We start from the raw sequence: 20,067 nt of genomic DNA, 5'->3' as shown, positions 1-20,067 counted from the left end.
CGTATTTGCTGTAACAACACTGGGCGACCGAGCCGAGTCAGACCGTCCGGTGCTTGGGGATACATAACTGCTCATCCCTTCACTGCACCGTGAGGAGCATTTCCAGGGGCCAGCACTGGCAAGGGCCACGCGCCCGCCTGGTGCAGATCAGCATGCCAGCCAGGAATTGCAGAGCGGTTCCCGAATTTAGGACAGTTGAGCACTTGGCTAATACAGAAAATAGTGGATTGACTGGGAAGCTGTGAATGACAAGTCCCTTTAGCATGCTGATAGCATAAATTTGCTTATTAAAGTGGCATAAAAATTGATTATAGTCTGAACATATAAAGCTAAATTAAATTAAGGAATGCTACAAAAGCCACAGTCACACTACAACGGCATCTTAACCGCCCGGCTCGACGGCACGTGCCACGGCTCAGCGGCACACCAGCTCGCACACTGCCCGGGAGCCGGACCGGGGTGGGAAAATCACGAGATCTTGAAAGAACAGCCCACGGGTTGCAATTTGACAGCCATGAGGTTAATTCACTGCAACTATCACTTCTTAGCATTTTTTTAAGGGTCTGTTCCCGCAGCTGGTGGTCCGTGGGAGATTTTCTTCATGGGTTTGAACCTCAGCATTTATCTGCAGGGCTGCTAGGACATCACACCCCTTCACCAGGGGTAAGAGCGAAGGACTAACCTGGCTGAAAACATCCCCCAGCCTCATAAAAAGAAGTTAAACGGAATGCTGATAAATTGGTTTCTATTTCTGAAAATGCAATGCTCTTCCACAATATGGGTCAATGGTGTCTCCTTTAAAGTAACCTTGCAGGATTCTGAATTAATTTGTGCTAATGAAACGCCACTGACTTCTGAGGTTTTACTTGGGTAGCAGAAGGGAGACATCTCAGAAATAATGAGGTACCACACAAAAGGCAAGGGAAAATTTACCATTGCAGGTTTCTCTGCTATAAAGTAAAGCAAAGAAATTCCGAGGGCAGCAATAGTTAAACATCGAGGGCTTTAATTTTCAAACACCTTTCCTTCTTTTTCAGTATTGTGTACAAGCCAGCTAAGCATACCAGCGCTCAGATCCAGATTTGAGTCTAAATTTCCACTTGGCCATTACAGCACAAAAAATGCACTCTAGCTAAAGTCAAGAGGCTCCGTTAAGTCAAGCCAGAGAGATTTGCCAGATTTTCCCATTTCCTGCCTTTCATCAGATCTAAACCACACAACGACCCCCATGCACCCCCGGTGTCTGGTTTGCATCCAGTCGGAGAGTCTCAGCATCGCCTCTGGCTGTTACCTTAAAAAATAATCAAAGCACCATTTCCTGTGAATATTTTAATTAATCAGCTACCGTGGAAGGGTGCTCTGCCTCAGCAAAGCTGCTGGTTTCTTTACCGTTTCCATCTCATTTCACGATATGCAGCTCAATATGCAACAAGATGCTAAAAGTAATTAAGAGCTCCAGAGCCCCGGATTCAGCATTGGAGGTAGATAGTTATTCTAACGGAGTTGAGGACTTCTTAGCCAAATCTGAATTTTGAGGATATCAATCACAAGCTTCCAAGGGAGACAAACGCAAGAGTCCATGCTCGGATAGCAGCAATGCCAGGAGCACGAGGTCTGCGACAGGAAGAATGCCAGCCTGCACGCTTGTGCCCTCCTCCCCGCTCCAGACACATCCCCTTCAAGGGATGGAGAATGGCAGGAGAGCGTCAGAGGTCTTGGTTTTAATAAACGAGATAAATCAGGCCATTGTCAGGACTTTAAGTAACGGTGTCAAAGAGTTAGTAAGTGGGGTGAATGATCAACTAGACCCAACAGGTTACTCCACGCGACTGCCAGCTCACACCACGCACAGCCAGGAGTGCGAGGACTGGGTCGGGAAGCTGATTTACACCCACTCTCACTCCTGCCCCATCCCGGGCAGGCAGGTACTGCCAGCGGATGGCTTCTCCTGGTCAGAAAACCAAAGGAGGAAAAGGACACAGGTAGCCTGTCTACTCGTCAGTGATGTCCCCAGGCCAGGACAACGGGCTCTGTAAAAACTTTGCACCATTAAAAACTGAGCGTCTCCAGGCATGAGGTTTCTGTTACCTCCCTGGGCAAAGTACACAAACTTCAAGATCTTGCCCCTGAGATATTCAGTTCTCTTCCTTTCCCCTCATTAAAAGCAGAAGATTAACAGCTTTAATTACAATGATTTTCTTTACATTAGGATATGTTGTTTCATGGGAACAATACTCCGTGTCCTAGGAGTGCCTTTCCACTCCTGTATGATTTCCATGACTTCTTCACATAGGTCTCACTTACTCAACTTTATTTTATCGTCTTCCAGCTCGCTATAATTAAAAATAATTCCCCATAGTAAAAACGTAATATAAAAATGTACATTTCAAATGCGAGATGAAATTGAAAAAGCAGTATCCCCTCACCACACTCAAAGCAGAGCGGCATGAAGTGAGACAATGCACGTGCCAGCACTCAACTGCATGCACAATGACCGGAGCAACAACGTGCCATGGGTGCCGATGCTACAGTGGAGAGCTGGTGGGAGCGGGGCCACAGCCGGCAGCCCGCTCGGCTGCTCCTGCCAGCAACGGCTCGTTAGTCCTTAACGTGGGAAGAGTGGCGGAGCCTGGAGATGCTCAGCGCATCGGCATGCCGCGTGCCTTACCATATAAAGGGTGCCGCAGCCGGGGGAAACGGCAAGTCCTGCAAAGGGAAACCCAGACACAAGCCTCACCTAACCACCACAAAAGCTTCACCAACAACAGCTTCTGCTGCCTGTCCAGCCAAGGAACCCCACACAACTTGAGAAGACCGTGGCCAGGTTTTTCTTTTTTTTTTTAAGCAAGAAGAAACCAATGCCAATCACTCGCTGGAAATGCTGTCTTCATTCCTGAGCCTTTCTGTCTTGCTTTCATTCCAGAGAAGGGTCTGCAAACTCATCTCGGGGAAGGACCTGCCCTGCTGATTAAGAGAGGTCTCCAGCATCAGGGAGGACACAGTGTTGGAGATATTTTGGTGCTGTTGCTAAAAGTTGGGGACATCTTGGAGCATCACTTGACTCCAGGAGCTGAGGGTTGTGTTTCAACACAACCCAGTGATGTTGTGTTTCCCAGCAAAGCAAGGAGAGCTGACAGCACGACCAGCTCCAGGCACGGAGGGTACATAAAGGAGCTGTTAAGCTGCCGTAGCTTGTGGACTGGGAGGAAAGCAGAGCGCGGGAGCAGCCCTGCTGCGGCGGCAGGCACGGGCTGGGAGCAGCCGGCAGGGCTGCTCGGCACGGAGCTGCACGGAGCTACACGGAGCTGCCCTGCAGCAGAGCCAGGACGGTGGGAAGCAAACGGGGAGAAAAAGAACATTTCCTGGTGTCAGATTTAGCTGGAAAGGAGCCTGCCTTGAATTGACTTCACATGGTACAAAGCAGCAATGGCTCGAAAACAGATTGAAAAATTTGTTCTATTCAAGGCCAGCACTTCATGTGATGAAGTTACAAGATGGATGTATTTTATTTTGCAATGGCTGCTTTTACATGGTGCTTTTGGCACAGTGGCCGGTCCTCTGCTCAGAGGAGGCTCTAACCCCCATCCCCCATTACACCCTCACCCATCCGCTGGTGAAGGTGGATGGTGCAAACTGGATCCACCACCCCACGCCAGCCCTCTTTTCTCTACAGATGAAAACGGGCACACAAGGGGAATCCGGAGCAAACAGGGTCCAAAACACCAAGCTGATAACCCGGCTTCTGAGTCCCTCTCGCTTGGGCTGCAGAAGCACGCTTCCAGCCCAGGTCCACCTACATACAGCTCAACATGAGCCCAATTGAGCTGCGAGGTCTCTGGGACGAGGCAGTCTCTTGTTATACGCCGCGGTTGGCAAAGCACAGCCTCTGCCGTCGCTGGAGCCTCCCACAGCCCTTTCATCACAGCAACGGCACCAACAATAAGTTAAACCACGCTGAAAACACTCAGGCTGCGCAAGAGGCTCTGGAGAGAGCCGCGAGCATGGCCCCGGCTTTCTGAAGAGAGACAAGGTCTCCCTGCTGTGAAAAACCAGCAACGACTCCGAACTGGGAAAGCACGAGCAGAGCTAAAAAGCCAGGGAAGAGGGTCCGGGGCAGCCTGAAGCCAAGGCAAAGCGGGTCTTTGCAAATGGTCTGTAGCTCCAGCAAAGGAGCCGGCCAAGCCGGCCTCTCCCGGCGAACAGCCTACGCATGTCGGGGTCCGGGGTGCGCAGGCAGGAGCGGGCTCCCCCGGGGTTGTGAGGGCAGCAGACCCCTGCCTGCAGGAAAAGCTCCTGGCCGCAGGGATCTTCTCTTCCAGCTGTGGCTGCCGGCTTGGCTGGGTGGGCACACGGGATTTAACGCAGCGAACAGCACCAAAGCGAAGCCTGCTGGGGCTGGGCAACGCGGCTAGAAAAGAAAGGGCAGCAGCAAGATCCCAACCCCTCCTGGCAGCACCAAGAATAAAGGCAGAGTTCAAAATCGTGGCAGAAATGTTAAAATTCCTCTTGGACAAAGAAGGAACTCGGCAAACAGCCCTTATCACCCCCGGCGCCGCTTATCTCTGCTTCTCACTTGTTTCTTCTGGGATGGAAATAAATGGGCTGTGTCAGGGAGCAGCTCCATCTCCAGACAATGCGGGGAGCAGGAACGCCACGGCCCGCGCCGGGCCACGCGACGCCTTTGCTGCGCTCTGTAATAAAGGATTTGCATGCATTTGTGCAGACATTAACATGCAAGATTGGGAATCCCTCAAAAAGCAATTGTCTGCTCAGCTCAGATGGGATGGGTAAAAGCAAACGGGCAATTCCCCTCCCGCTCGGCTTAAGACATATACAGTGGCCTGATTTTTTCCCAGCATCGTGCCATCATTCTGATTGCAATGAGGCTTTTGGGTCAGTTGTCAGCCAGTAAATCACAAGACTTCTCGGAAACGGGGGAGGATGAGGATTTGGGGCAGCTCGTGTGACCCCTGAGCCTCTTAACAAGGGTGTCGTAATATCGCTGCCTGTTAGCTCCTCCCCTCATTTGAGACCTAATGAGGCATCTTCCCACCCTGAGTGAGCTCCAGCTACACAGATCCATTTCTCCAGCCCCACAAGCAAGGCAAACATTTATCTAAACTGAAAAATTAACACAGGCCACTTCACTGCCATAGGGAGAGCCGGGCAGCTCTTCTCCAGTATGGGCGCCACTCTCCCATTTTGCAAATGGGTAAGCTGAGGCATGGGAGCACCCACAGGCAGCACCCAGCCGTGGCTTCCCCACCAACTCCCTGAACATCAGCTTCATGAGAGAAGCTCCAAGCTTTTCTGCTCAAAACAGACAGTTGGAGCTGAAAGTCTGCCTCCATCTCCAACTTCTCTAACACTGTATTTTGAACCAAATGCTCCCAGTAGACCAGCTTGCTGCTGCCCATGGCCCCAGGTTCCCGTAGACCTCAGAGACAAAGTGGCATCTCTCTGGACAAAACATTTCTGCGACTTTACAGCTCTTCCAGAATCACTTCAGCCGGAAAAAAAAAAACAATCAGTGGGAATGAACTGCAAAGACCTTGTGCTACCTAGGTTGAAAAGGAAGCTTAGTGAAAGCTTTTATCTGCCAAACTAGGGTGCAGGAGGCTAAAGGAGGTGAATTAGACATGGGCATTTACAGCAGCAGCAATTAAAAGTCTGAGGACAAGGTAGGTGCCCTTGGTGGCCTGCAAGGACGGCCAAGGGAGGACAATGCTCACTTGACCCAAGATGCTGTAGAACAGTTGACTTAGAAGATCAACATCAGGTGGTAGCAACAGAGCAGGTAGCACAGTAATGCCATGAAGCTAAGGAAGAGAGAAATAATCCAGCAAACCAACTAATCCTATCGATGCAGCTCCTCCCTGTCTCAGTGGCCACAGGGCAGCACATGTAGCTGCACATCTCCTGAAAGGTCTGCAGTAGGTGGGGAAACACTGAGAGGATAGAAGAGTTGTAAATCAGACTCTTCTCCATCTTCTCCATCCATCTTCTCTTCTCTACCCGCTTGATTTGCTTGAGACAAGTCAGTGTTGCTTTAATTTTAATCCCCTCTGACCTCTGCAGTGCCAACAGCAGCAACTGCAAAGGTATCCAGAGTGGTGTTGAAGCTTTTATTACAAACCCCATTTCCACTCCTGGAAAAATTCTCCTCTCTGGCTGAAGTTGTCCATGCTTGGTCTCAGGCTGGAGATTAATTTTATTTTTAAGACTCTGTAAAAATCCTTTACCATTGCAAGTGTTATTCTTGCTTAATTAAGAAGGGAAAAAAAAAAAGAACTATCCTTAATATTGCCAGCTGCAGCCAAATATGAGCAAAAGCAGTCTCTGAGGATTTTCCAGTTGGTGTGCCTTCATGATGAATCAGAACCATTAATTCAAGGAGCGGGTGGAACATCTGCCTGCGGGTCCCCACCGCCCTGTCCCCAAACCACTGCTTCCCTGTGACACGGCCCCGGGCAGCCTCCAGGCTGCTTCCAATTTTGCTGCCTGTGGTCTTAGGCACCACATGGCAGACAACAACCATCAGTGCACAAGGCTGTGCTCCTCCCAGATGAGACCAAGAAATAAGGACAAAACACAACACAATGTACAAAACCCCAAATCCCTCATCTTGGGTTGTCTTGGTGCTCTCTCAGGCAAACAAGGAACCAAGGTCACAGCCCAAAACTGTGGCCAGACCTCTCAGCATGACTGCAGGATCAATTAAAACACGACCAACCTTTCCAACCTCTGGCTAAATCACACCAGGGAAGCGGGGGTGCATCACAGGTCATTTTGGGGAGCCCGGGTGCACCTCAGTGCTCTGCAGTGAACACAGGTCCCTGCTCAGGCTCCAGTTTCTCCTCATGAGCTGAGTAAGAGCCCCAGGGTGCTTAAACACCCTCCTGACCTGAACCACACTGCCAGGCTGCTCCCATGAGCTGCAACCCCTGACACGAACCATGAAAATTCTGATGCATAAAGATGAGATGTTTAAATTAAGCAATATTAATAACCCAGCAGATCTCAGAAGGACTCTCTATTTGGAGCTCTCAAGATGTTTTGCAGAAGACATAATTTTTTTTTTCATAATAGAGGTTAGACAGAGGTGGGCAAAGTGCTATACCTGTGCGAGCTGCAGGTCAAGCAAGATTCTTCTCAAGAGAGAAGAGGAAAAATAAGGTGCCGTGAGCCCCAGCCTGTTGCCCAGCCGTGCTGCCAGGAGAAAAGCTGTCCAACAGGCTGCTCCGTCACATCCAAGACGATGGAGGCAGCCTGCCAGCTCGCAGGCTTACCACTCGTCTCAGCCTATTTATGTTAGGGGTTTTTTTCCCCCTTAGAGGTTCAGCTCTTAGTATACAGAAATTATAACAATCACATATTCTTCCCTGGTCATGAAGAAGAAATGCAAACCGCTAGTTTCCAAGTCGAAGAGAAGAACAGGCTCAATAACAGCAATAACAACCCCGAAGCTGGTGGGAAAACAATGCTGAAGCCAATCTCATGATTTTGGAAGGCAGCGGGAGCCATGGGACAGGCAGGCCCAGGAGCTGTGGACACCCAAGAGGGGTTTGGTGTCCCCTGTGGCAGGACACCCCTAAGCCCCCGAGAGCCCCACGGGGTCCCTGGCCAGCAGGGATGGAGCAGGGGAGGCAGCAGGCAGCAGCAGGACCCTCGCCAAACTCTCCCTCCAGGCTGAGTTCAGGAGTGCTCCCCACCCGAGAGCCAACTTGCGCCTGTGCTACAAAGCCTCTGTCTTACCCCACAGGTTATCTTGTCAGATTTTTAATTACACCGTGCAGTGGCTTTTCAGTCTAACAAGGTGCAAAGCTGTATTGCAAGCGGTTTCTTTCTGCTGCTTAACTGAAGGAAGAAAATTGCCTGCAAGCCTGGGGTTCTAGCAAGATTTAAGCTCTACCTCTGGATCCAAAACCAGCTCTCCACAAAGAAGCCTGGCTCAGTTTGGCGTGTGGTTCCTCACTGTCTTCTCAAGTTTGCATAATCCCGGTCTCTTTACAGGCAGTATTTATCTTCCTGCCCACCTTTCTCCCCCACCCCGTTCCAGGCTTGCAGCCTGGCTCCCCAGCACCGGTCTTGGACAGACGGGCCAAGAGGAGTGGGTTCCCCGCGATCTGCCCCGGGGCTGTAACTGCTATTTTAAGGGACTTCACCAGTTTGCATTCGCCGCATGACAAGCAGAAACCATGGGAAACAGCAAAACACGCTGCAATTCGAGCATCTCCTAGGCCATATGTCCTAAAGGAAAAAACCTGGCTGATAGGCAAAATGCTGGGAAGCAGGATGAGCTAGGCTGAAAATCATAATTATTTCCAAAGTTGAGGCTTAGACGGCATCCCCTGAGACAGGCAATACCGACCTGCTTGTGAAAGCAATCACTGCCAGCCTGATCTGTGTGTGTGCCGGCTAAGCCCCAGCAAGTCTGCCAACAGCAAGTGCGCAAGGCTGGGTCATTTTGTTAAGCTGAGTCTGGCTGGTAGAAAACACGCGAATGGGAGAAGATTAAACTACGAAGCAAAATGTAATCTTGTTAGCTGCAGATAGTTTTACTTTACAAATCTTTACCACAGCTCACGCTGGCACCCTTATAAATACAACGCAGTGATATGAGACGTGTAGGTGCTCCCACAGTAGGTGGAATAACAGCAGAATAAAAATAAGTCAGATAAGTTACAAGATAGGAGAGCTAAAACTGAAAGGATGATACTGCATCTGGTGCTAATAATTATTTTGGCATTATTCTGTCCAGCGCTAATCGTCAACGGCTCAAAAAGATTCAATCAGTGTTTAGCACCATCAAGGAATCATGACTACAAAACAAAGAGTAACTGGATTAAAATCTTTCCACGGTCACAGGTCACGTCTATGTCACATCTGCTTAAAATGTTCCTCCAAGGAACAGGGGGAAAAAAAAAAAAAAAGGAAATTTGACTTGAGAAGATTGCATTGAAAAACACAACCCCCAGGTTGCAGTTCTAGGATGGTTTATAGTTAGGCATTCTGGCATGAAAAAGAAGGACGCAGAAAGATTATTACTTTAAAACTCTCTATCGTCAGGAAGGCAAAACCACCAGAACATCTGAACAGTAATGTCCTCATCCACAACACCAGCCTGCACGCAGTCTGCTCAGATAATGCCCAGAGAACCCAGGCTTCCGTAAGCCGCATTTACCGGAGCAATAAAATTTACACTGAGAGCTGAGGATTTTTTAATACTTATTCCTATTTAGAGCCAGCTGAGCCTTCCTGATTATTTTTAAAATGAAAAATCCATTACAGTGGCATCAGCATTCCTCCCTGACTTCCTGCAGCTGCAGAAATGCAATTTAACAATTAACCTTTTACGTCCACAAACAAGGAGAACAGCAAAGGGTGGGAAAAAAGCGCAGCCCCCCGTAGATCGCCACCAACAGCACACTGAGCAAAGTTAGCAGGCAGCTACGTGCATCCACAGAATGCTGCTTATTCCTCCTCCTCCTCCTCCTCCCTGCTACTTTCTATCCCTCCTAAAAATCCACAACTTCGAAGTTGCTGGCAAAATGCAGTTTCTTACCTGTTCCCACCGACGACGGCAGCGCGGGAAGGAAGAAGCGGGTGGGCTGCTCAGCCGTCCTAGCTGTGCCGCTTGACTTTGGGCTGGTGGGCTGCTCCCAGGGCCAGCCCGAGCACCGCAGTGCCGCACAGCATCCCGCGCTCCGCCGGCGCAGCCCGCCGCGCGCGGCCGGCGGCTGTCGTCAGAGCCCTTCAGAGCAGGCACGCGCTGACCGCGGCGTGTCTCTGAAGGAAACCCGCCGTGGAAAAACGAGCCGTTCCTGCCCCACGTCTTAAGCTTTTGCTTAAATTGCCTCGCTCTGATATCCAGCTCCGGAGGGTGCCCCCCTCTCTGCTCCCAATCCAAACGAATCCAGCAGCTTCCCCCGCAACCTGCCTTGCACCAAATGACCCTTCGAGGTGGCGAGGGGATGTCCAATTTGCTCTCCGAGCACAAGGCATTAACGAGGAGAGATGCAGCCCGTGCAGAATAATTGCTGGCGCGGGAGCGGCGCGGGGCTCTGCTGTTGCATTGCTCTCCTCTCCTGCATGCTAATGAGCAATGATGTCAGCAAGCCAAAGTCACCGCATCCGGACCGCGCGCCACGGCCCGGCCACCCTCCCATTTATTTACATGGAAATCAGCCCGCTCCGAGAAATCAATAAATCCTGGCGGCTGCTTAGGGAAAGGGAGAGGAAAAAAACCCTCTCGCTGGCTCGCATGTGCGCGTTTCAAAGCGTTGGCTCCGCACCAGCAGCCCAAATTGAATGGTGTGAAGATGCTAATTAGCTTTCCCCAACTATCATCTTATTTGATGGTGACCGAATCTCAACTTGCTGTCAAACGTAAGGCACCGCTTCTTAGGTACACGGGCTATTAAAGCCATGATCTGCTGGCTCTGAGCAATGTATCATTTTCCTCCTGGCTTTCAATGCCCTCTTAATTATTTTCTGCAGTCATTTGCTATGATTCCCCACTGGTTTTTAGATGCAGCATATTTGTGCACCAGCAAGGCTAAATATTCTGGGAAATACAAGTTATTAGCGTGGCATTTCGGTTACCGCATATTTTAATACATTTTCTTTCATAGGGACCCAAGAGATGCACAATTTGCACCTTTTACGTGTGTCTCAGGTGAGTACTCTGAGCCCCAGGAATACATCACCCCAACGGGGATGCTGAAGCCTCCTTCCCCTGTGTTTTCCTCCCCTCGGAAAAGAAAAGAAAACGCAGAGAAGGAGCTACGCTGCCAAAGCTCTTCTGCTCCTCTTAAAGCCCGTTGCTTGGGAATTAGGTGGTCACAAACGAACCTCTGCTTCAAGTCAGCTGGAGGAGAGCGTTTTGCACTTGCAAAAAGTGAGTGAAATTCAAAACCCTAGCTTCTGTGGGCTCAGAAAAATAGAAAAATATGGAAAGCAAATAAAACCTGCCCAACATGCAGTGCTTTGTAGCATGCTCCTGACTTGTGTGGCCTGGCTCCAGATTTTGGAGCCCTTCATCTTGGCAATATTACTTATGTTTACAGAACACAGAAGGATGCAGGAACTACAGCTGCGAGTCTTTCTGCAGTCTCAAATGCCTTAAATTAGTCTCAAATGCCTTAAATTATTATTAAGGATCATAAATTAGGTTTCATTATATAGAATTGCACTCAAAATCTCAAGGGTGAGATCTTCAGCTGGGACAAGCCAGCCCTGCTCCCCCTCGGAGCCGCCCCAGCTTACCCTGGCCAAGCGGGATGGACCGAGAACAGGCAGAGACCTCATTTGGCTCAGACAACTTCAGACAAAAGAAAATATTCAGGGCCGCTGATGAAATATTTGAGCATTTACAGTTCCTTTTTTTAAAATGATCCCTCCTCTCTTTTTTTTTTTTTTAATTAAATCTGCAGCTGCAAATCCAAGAGTTGAGCACTGACCCTGTTACAACATCCAGCCAGGTCAGACCTTCCTTTCATGGAGGCAGGAGCATCACCTTCAGTTCTGCTGGGGGTGGCCCCAGTGCCGAGAAAGGTCCCCTCCAACTCCTCCGGCTACACAGAGCAAAAGAACTTGTAAGAAAACAAAAAAAAAAAACCCCAATCCTTCAGCTTCCTAAACTGGCACATTTTGCCCTTTCCAGCTCGCACTGGCGTTGCGGGCGGGCTGTCAGCTCGCCTCTCTATGGCGAACATACCACATCCCCAAGACGACATATTTTTCCTCTTAAATTCAGAACATGTTAATTACAATACAAAGGAAACAAGACAAAACTAAACTGGGCAAAAGCAAATAAAGAAGCCTGCTTATTAAATGATAATGTTGAGCAGAAATGCTGTAGAGCAGAAATTACCTGTGTTTACTGTAACAGTCTTCCCTGGAAATGTATTGCTAAAAGCATGCAGCAGTGACGAGGGGCTACAACCGGCACACAGCGGATGTACCACTCCATACGGCAGGCCCTGTAGGTGCGAATTTTCACTGAACACGTGAGTAAAATGCCCGACCACATCTGCATTAACTTTCAAGGAGCAAAGGCCCTTTAGCTATAAACACTTGGGAGCAAAGTGTCTATTAGTGCTCCAAGTGCCACTTGAGCAGGACCACCAGCCAGCCCCGCGCTCCGGGGAAAGGTTTGGCAGGGTACGAGCCCGAGTGTCCAACCCCACTTCATGTACAACGTGTTCTGTGTAACTCCATCGACAGCAGCTTCAATCACCCAGCACCAGCCCAGCACGATCCCGATGCAGGGTGGATGGCGGCGCCATCCCAACACAACCAACCATTCTACAGCAAAGATGAGTCCTGCAGCCCGTTCTGCTTGGCAGTCTTGGCCAACAGGATCATCCCCAAGAAAGGGATCACACCAGAAATTGCAAACTTTTAAGTATAAGTCGATCCACAAAGATAAAATGGGAGCGAGAATCATGAGCTGATGTAAAAGATCAGTAAAAACATCGCTTGTAACAACTGCACGGCTAGCTAAGAGCAGAAGAGCTTTCTGTCTCCAAACAGCATGTATAATCATCATTGCTCCTGGCAGACTTCTGGTTCCAATACTCGCAAACCTAAATATCCACAAAATCCAATGAACAGGCTCTTCTGAGACAAGAAATCAGATTAGAAGCCGCCATGTTTGGACACACAACTGTCTTAGGAAACTGGAAATGAGCCTTCCTCCTTTGAAAGCTGCCAGTTTGCTGGCAATTGCTCCATATTACCGTTACTTATTGCAAGGCTTCTGAAAAGGTCATGTGTTGGAATAACTCCAGAAGGCACATAAGATTTCTTGATGGATTCTGCACATTACACAGGTGAAATGGGCATTTCATTAAGCAGCAAGGTGAATACCGAGCTCCTGGAGCACATTATCAAGGGTCACATGAAGGACCTGCACCATTACAAGGATGGACGCCGACAACTGCCAGCAATGAAGCAAACGACCAGCAGTAAAAACTTACCTACTGAAATAAAGAAAGATCAAGAGCGGAAGCCCCTGCTTAGGTGCAGAGGTACAAGATGGACAACTCCGCCTGTAAAAGCAGCCACATCTTTCTGCTCTTTGCTGCTAGTTTTAAAGACCCAAACCCAGTCAACTTTAAACTCTCTCCCATTTGTACAAACTCATCCTTACGGTTAATTTAACAAATCATTGTAAGAGCTCACGTTTCATAAATGCCGTATTTTATCACCTTGGTGTATCGATCGGCCATCAATCATAGGCTCCATGTGACACCGTTGACTCTTCTGATGACAATGGGCTACACAGCACGGTCACGTGCAGTGACAGCAGACTGGTGTCCTCAAGGTCACCAGGCTACTAACTTGACGAATGTCAGATCAAGTTGCCTTTCTGAATTATTTAGTGAGCATCCTCTGCTGCAGCTTGCCAAGGCAGTGTACAGCCTTGGGATGTCGCAGAGGCTTCAGCCTCCTTTGCCCCAAAATGCTGCCCATGGCGATGAAAGCCATCCCCTGCACCGAGCGCACCATGAGCCTGTCTGGCATCGGTGGGATGGCAGGTCCCCCCATCACTGAGCCCGTCCTGGCTCACAGTGATGGGCACAGTAACAGGTTACTTGCCCATCGCTCTTTCTACCCACAGCAATGCAGAATTGGATACTCACAGTGTTTTTTTCCCCTCTGTTCCCACGCTCACCCCTGTAATTTGCAAAGAAATCTCCACTTGCCAAACCAGCGCTCCCGCCCCGGTGCCAGGATGGGCCATGCCCAGCGTGGTCCCCGGGCTGGGGGACAGCCGGAGCTGTGCTCCCACGGCCATGGGGCAGCGATAAGCAGCAAAGCGAGAGGCTGGAGCGGGCATGGCTTTGCGAACACCAGAGGGGAAGGCGAGATGATTGAAAAAAAGCTGTTAGCAGTGAGCAGGGATGGGAGAAGACCCTATGGAGCAGCTCCGGCCCCGCTCCTCCTGACCAAATGCTTGGCTCTTCAGGAGGCACACAGAGATGTGCCCAAGGTGTGGGGAAAGCTCCTGGGAGAACCTGTGTCACGAAATACAGGTCAGGACTTTAAATGAGGTTAGACTCGCTTTTTTCTTCTTTTTTTCTTTTTTCTTTATTCTTTTTAAGCAAGGCAGCAGACCCTCCCCATACCTCTCAATACCAGAAGGAAGGATGTCTTATCTCAAAGAAAAACGGGATGGAGGGAGGGGCAGAGAGACCAACATCAGATGCAGATCATTAATCCCAAAAACTTGGCCTTCTCTGCTTTTCCTCAGCACTGCCATTCGTACCTTCACATGGCTGCTGCCCGAGACCGTGCGAGACAGACCCTCTCCTCCTGTTGTCACCGCTGCTGCGTCAACTCATTTTCGGCAGAGCCATGGGTAAGGATCCGTGCTGTTGGTCTGCAAGGAGGAATTTAGTTTTTAAAACACCACTGAGCCCAGCAGCAGCTGACACAGAAGGGCAAGTACAGCCCATACGCACTGCGGCTGATTTGAGAGACAATTTTCTGTATTTCCTACCAATTCACCCAGCGAGACAGGCCTGACCCTCACCGGCATCCTCCGGTGCACAGGCAGAGCTGGATGGGGAGGCTGTGGCTGCGAGCACCCCTGTGCCATCCCTGTCCTCTGGCAGCACCAAACCACACCAACGCAGGGGTGACGCCGCGGGAGGACCCGGCACGCCGCGCTGGTGCTCCTGAACATTGCTGCCCTGCACCCCGTCTCCTCCACAACAAGGCACCCCAAAAGGACATTCACCCACCAACTGTCCTCACCCCACCACCACCCCCAGTCGCAGACGGGCACCACACGCTCCGGTGCGACATGCAGAGCACGCCGCAGACAGAGTTTCGAGCAATCACAGTATCTCTTTCACTTCTCTTTTTTTAAATCACCTTAATGCAAGAAGCTTTAGAGGGCTTTACAACAGTAAGGTTTTTCATAGCCTCCGGTTTTAACTCGGCACTACTATGTTTTTTACTTTTGAATGTAGAAATCAAATTTGTAACCGAATGTGAACAACAGTCTGGATGCTCACATTTTTTTCCCTTTGCTAGCCTGATAGTATTCTCATCTGAAGACTTTTTAATAGTGTCCCTTAATGATGTCTACAAAAGCCTAATTGAAGCACTTTATCGTAGTTCAAGCTAAATAAACTCAACGCAGTTATTTTTTTACTGACATATTTTTCTTGGGGCCTTTCCACAAACAATAAAGCATTCACTGAAAATACGTTACGAAGGAAACGCATAAATCTTCAGCTTATCTCGTGGTATGTTTTCCAAAGATCTAAACCTTTGATCAGCAACAAATTAATTTTCCATTTACACAAAATAGAAGATGTATTTTCAGGATAACCAACTAACCCTGCAAGTCTGTATTAACATGTGTCTTGGCAGCAGCTCAGGACTCCCTCGCTGCCGCCCTTCTCGCTGCCTGACGCTGTCAGAGTCGCTGTCACGTCAGATGATTTTTATTTTATTTTTTTGGCTTCAAACCTGTCTAATAGGGAGTTTCGGGTCAGTGGTTATGCCCTGAGGATTTCTTGACTTTGCTCACCGAGCACCGCTCTGCACTAGCCATGCACCACCTCGTCCCCCCCCAAAAGCTGTGCATCCACCAGCACCAGGGCACGGTGCTCGACTGTCTCCGTGCTCAGAGGCTAGTCTGGAGCCAGCCCAGAGTCCCGGCCAAGTGACACGAGTCTGGTTTTTACCTCCCTGAGCCAGACCGTGTGCATCTTCTCTGGCTGCCAGCAGGATTTTGGTGCTTCCCTCGCCCTGGCCAGGCACCGCAGGCAGGTCTCGGGGCTGTGCGAACCTCCGTCCAAACTCCTCAGAAACCACCGACGGTTGAAGATGGCCATGTTTCTGCTCCCACCCAGGAGAGACATGGCTGTCTGCTCTTTGCCAGCTAAGTTAAAAGACCTATTGGTTGCTTGTTCCCAAACTGTGTTAAAGGCACAGGGAGGTGGTAAATCCAGCGCATTTTTGGATCCACCTGATGATCTTGTAACACGTCTGGGAGGAAATGATGTACGTTGGGTCACGAACAGAAATGGGCTTTCACGATGCCTTCGAATCTTACATTTCTCAGTGTATTTGCAAATGCAGGGAGATTGGCCGCGGTCAGGAACGGACCTGGCTCCTCACCTCCTAACTGCTCAGTGGGGAAGAAAGGTGCCAAAATAGGTTTTTATTTCATACCTGAGAGCATGAAGTAGACCTGGATGATATAAAACCAGCTAGTGCGAGCAGATGGACTGGCACATGTTGTTTCAGTCCACCCCAAACTCCACCCATTACAAGACTTCTACAATCCAGCTAACCTTGATTTTAAATTTAAAAAAAAACAACAATAAAATTATGAAAAGTGGCATCTCGATTTAAGCCTGGGTGGTTTTCCGGCCCCGGCCCTGTTAGGACCACGGCCCCGTGCCCTGCCTGGGGTGCACAGAGCGGGTCAGCGTGTCTCAGGCTAAGGCGAGGTTTGCAGCCTGGCTGTCCCACTGGCTGAAGCTGGATGGAGCTCCAGCGTCCCCGAGACAGCCCGGCACTGTACACAATGACAAGAGATGTTTGCTATTCTTCCCTTTGTTTTAATTAGTAATAACAATTTGTTATCGTGGCTTGACATTTGTTCATACTTAGGAATAAATTGCTTCCTCAAATGATATGCTGAGATTACAATGGGCTTTCTATGTTTGTGTTGGTTTTAGTGGCTCATAACAAACCATGAAATTCATTACTCTTGCCACAAGCACCCATGAGATGTGCCAACCAGGGTGTGATTTATACACAGCTCAACTCATGGAAATTAAAAGGTTTTAATGTTGCCTGCAAGAAGTCAAGGGTTTGAAATTTTATACAGCTGAATTACAAAAAAACAGTCTCAGCCGCAAGCTAGTACATTGTTTTATCTGCCTAAGGAGCCTGAACACTACAGTCAGAGTAAAAATAATTCACTAAATAGTAATTAATTTAAGTGCCTAATTTGAACAGCCTTTTTAGTGATAAGCCTTCTGGCCTGCAAGTTACTTCATCCTCATCTTTTTTTAACTGCTTGTAAGCTATATAAAGGAAGATATTTAACAGTAAAACTTCTCTGATACATATATATATAAAAAAAATATATATATAAAAAAATATATATATACAAAAAACCTGGCAAAACATTCTCTCTGAAAGAAATCACTGGAAAACAGCCTATGCCTCACCAACCCTTAATGGGAAAGGGCTGTCAGTCATACCCCAGTCCCGCTTCTCCATGCCGTGTCAAGCCTCGTACATCAAACCCAATATACAAATCGCCAGCCCCATCAAGATCGTTAGAGCCGCGCAGCCCGTCAGGGAAAGGTCAGCGCGTCGCCGGCTGACGGCTGCCCGCTCCAGACGCAGCATCAATCACAGCCCTCATCAAAGGCGGCCGCGGCGGCGAGAGCGCACAGCTGGAGACCCGCATCCCTTCCTCGACCAGCCTGCCACCTCCTGAACCCCTTCCCTGACCGTAAAACATGGCCACGCTTTTATCTTACCGCGGTCCGCAGGGACATGCCACTACCCCGGCTGCCGTACGACCAGGGGGGTCAGGGCCTGCGAGCAGGGCCTAAGACCGGATCGGGAGAGGGCTGGCCAGAAGCGTGGCCCCCGACTCCACAGGGTCCCACCCTGTCCCCGCTCTCCTGGACGTGTCCCGTGCAGGCAGCATCCCTTTCCTGCTGCTCCAGCCCCAGCCCCGCGCAGCCGGTGACGGTCTCTAGCGAAGGGTCGAAGCCACCCCGCGAGGAGATGCTGGTTGCTGCCGTCGCAGCCGCGCCGAGGCACGGCTTGCAGATGTCGCCAGCCGGAGCCTCGGGCGCGGTGCTCCCAGCTTGTACGAGCCCACAAGGGCACCCTGCCCACAGCTCGAGCGCCGGGAAGGGTGGGGAAACCCACTGGCTCATGTCTAACAGGGGATACCGGCATCACCGCGTGCTGTGCTCCCGTCAGCCATCGCTGGCTAAACACGCCGAAAAACACAGGCCATTTCTTCTTCTTCCTTCCCCACCACGCTGCGCTGCACGCAGCATTATCTTCCAAGGGCGAAGCAAACATGTTTGCTAAACACGAGCAGACTAAATACATCAGCCTTTTAGAAGCAATTGTTGCTGCTGGAGATTTAGTGAGCCGCATTGTTCCGTGGCTCAGAAAGCGTTTTGCCGGCTGCTTTGGAGCAGGCTGATCTTCAAAGCGAGTGCCCTGTGACAGCGGCTAACCCCTCCCCAGTGAAATAAAAACCAGGTGGGCATCCAGAGGAGGAATGCTTTCTTTTTGCTGAGCATTTGACTTACAGTGTCTCCTTGCAACAAAAGAACAGCAATTTGGGGGTCAGCTGAGCTGCTGCTGGTGGGTGTACCGAAGGCAGGGTCGGCCAAGCTCCTGCGGCACAGGGGAGAGGACTTTTCTGGAAAACAGTGGATGTTCTTTGGGTTAGAGCTGGGAACCTTCCTGCACTGTGCCCATACTGGAGGGGATTGCTCTGACCCGCGTTTTGACTGGTTGTACCAGTGCAGTGCAGAAAACAATTTATGGAGGAAAAAAGGCAATGGAAGAGAGCGCTGGACATCATCCTCTTCCCTCCATCCCAAACAGGCTGGGATGCTCCTGACCAGAATGGCTCACCTGGCTGAGATCCCTGGAAACATGGAGTTGCAAAGCCAGGGCAACATCTCACCTTTCTGGGCCTTATTTCAGGGCAAACAGCTCAATCCCAAAAATTCCTTCTACGTGCAGACCACGATTATTGCCTTGCATCACCCCGGGGAAGCGGAGGGGGAGCACAGTCGGGCTCCCCGCAGTACTAAGCACTTCAAACACGTATCTCAAAAAGATGAGCAACTGTGGATGGCCAAAAACAGACAGATGGGGGAAGGAGAAGGGGAGCTCACGACACCGGCGAGACTGTTATAATTAGTGTAATAAGCGGCAATCACAGCTCAACAGCTGCCTTCCCCTCCCTGAGTGTCTGCTACGTGCACTGGAACAAGCCCATGGCCAAGAAGGATGTTGACACTTGCTGTGCTCTAAACATCTCTGCTTTCAGAAAATTTTTGACTTTGGTAAAGCTCTCATTCCACGTAAGACGCAGAGGATCCCTGCCTCTGCACCTTCACCGGAGCAAGCAGCACCCTGTGCTTACAGAAGGGTCATGAAACTGGGTTTAGTTCTGGTGCCAGCTATGACTGCATGTGGCTTTGAACAAAACCTTGTCACCTTATGTTGAGGCAAACCTGCCATACTCAACTTTTAAAGTCCCTGGAGCCTCAGAGATGAGCTGTTCTACAGAAAATGGCAAAACATGACAAAAATCATTTGCCGTGGGCATATATCCATCCTCCTCTGATGGGCACGTGTCCAACATCCTTCTCTGAAGCATCTCTAAGACAAATTTTTTTGAAACACACTTGTCCCCATCCACACCAGGTTTGTAGAAAGTTGGCAGTGTGCATATAGCATGGCAAAATTGCCCTACAGCTCACAAAAATCCAAAGCAAGCCCTGGTTTACCAGAGGGGACTTCTTGACAGGAGAATATTTTAAAGGACTGGAAAGCAGATACAGTGAGTGCAGTGTGTTTTTTTATACCAACAGTTAATTGGTTAGGAAACATATTTAAAATGCTGGAGAAGTTACAGGGTAGATGGTCATTCGAAATCACCTGGGGATTTAGATGAAAAAGCCGCTTTGCCAGTGGCTCCGCAGCAGGTCCCATGCCACCTGCGTGGGAGCCTGGCGCCAGGCGTGTCACTGTGCCGCGGTGCCGCCCCGTGCTGCTCCTGCTTGTGGCCACAGCTCGGAATGGCCAACCTCAGATGCGCTGGCTGCTCAGCTTCAGATTTGTGCCATGTGTTACAAAATCCGAGTGAGCTTTCGAGGAGCCGAGAATTGAGGTCTCCAAACCACCCTCTGGTACCTCGAACAACCACTTGCTGCTGCTTTTCTCGTTTTGGGGAGCCCACTGCAAGGGAAAAGGGAGACCCACTTTACCTGTGGGTAGAGTTACCCACCTTCACCACTACCCAGTTTTAGGGGTTGGAAC

At 49.8% G+C, this 20,067-nt stretch overlaps 1 protein-coding gene across 1 annotated transcript in view; it reads right to left on the bottom strand.

The window, feature by feature from the left end:
* PRICKLE2 (prickle planar cell polarity protein 2) overlaps positions 1–20,067 on the bottom strand; it is a gene marked incomplete at its 5' end in the record, with an annotated part of 106,930 nt that overhangs the window by 32,573 nt on the left and 54,290 nt on the right. The window lies entirely within an intron of this gene.

Source organism: Phaethon aethereus (assembly GCF_964289735.1).
Source record: "Phaethon aethereus genome assembly, chromosome: 11".
Lineage (NCBI taxonomy): Eukaryota > Metazoa > Chordata > Aves > Phaethontiformes > Phaethontidae > Phaethon > Phaethon aethereus.
This window is presented reverse-complemented; position numbering and strand designations above follow the sequence as displayed.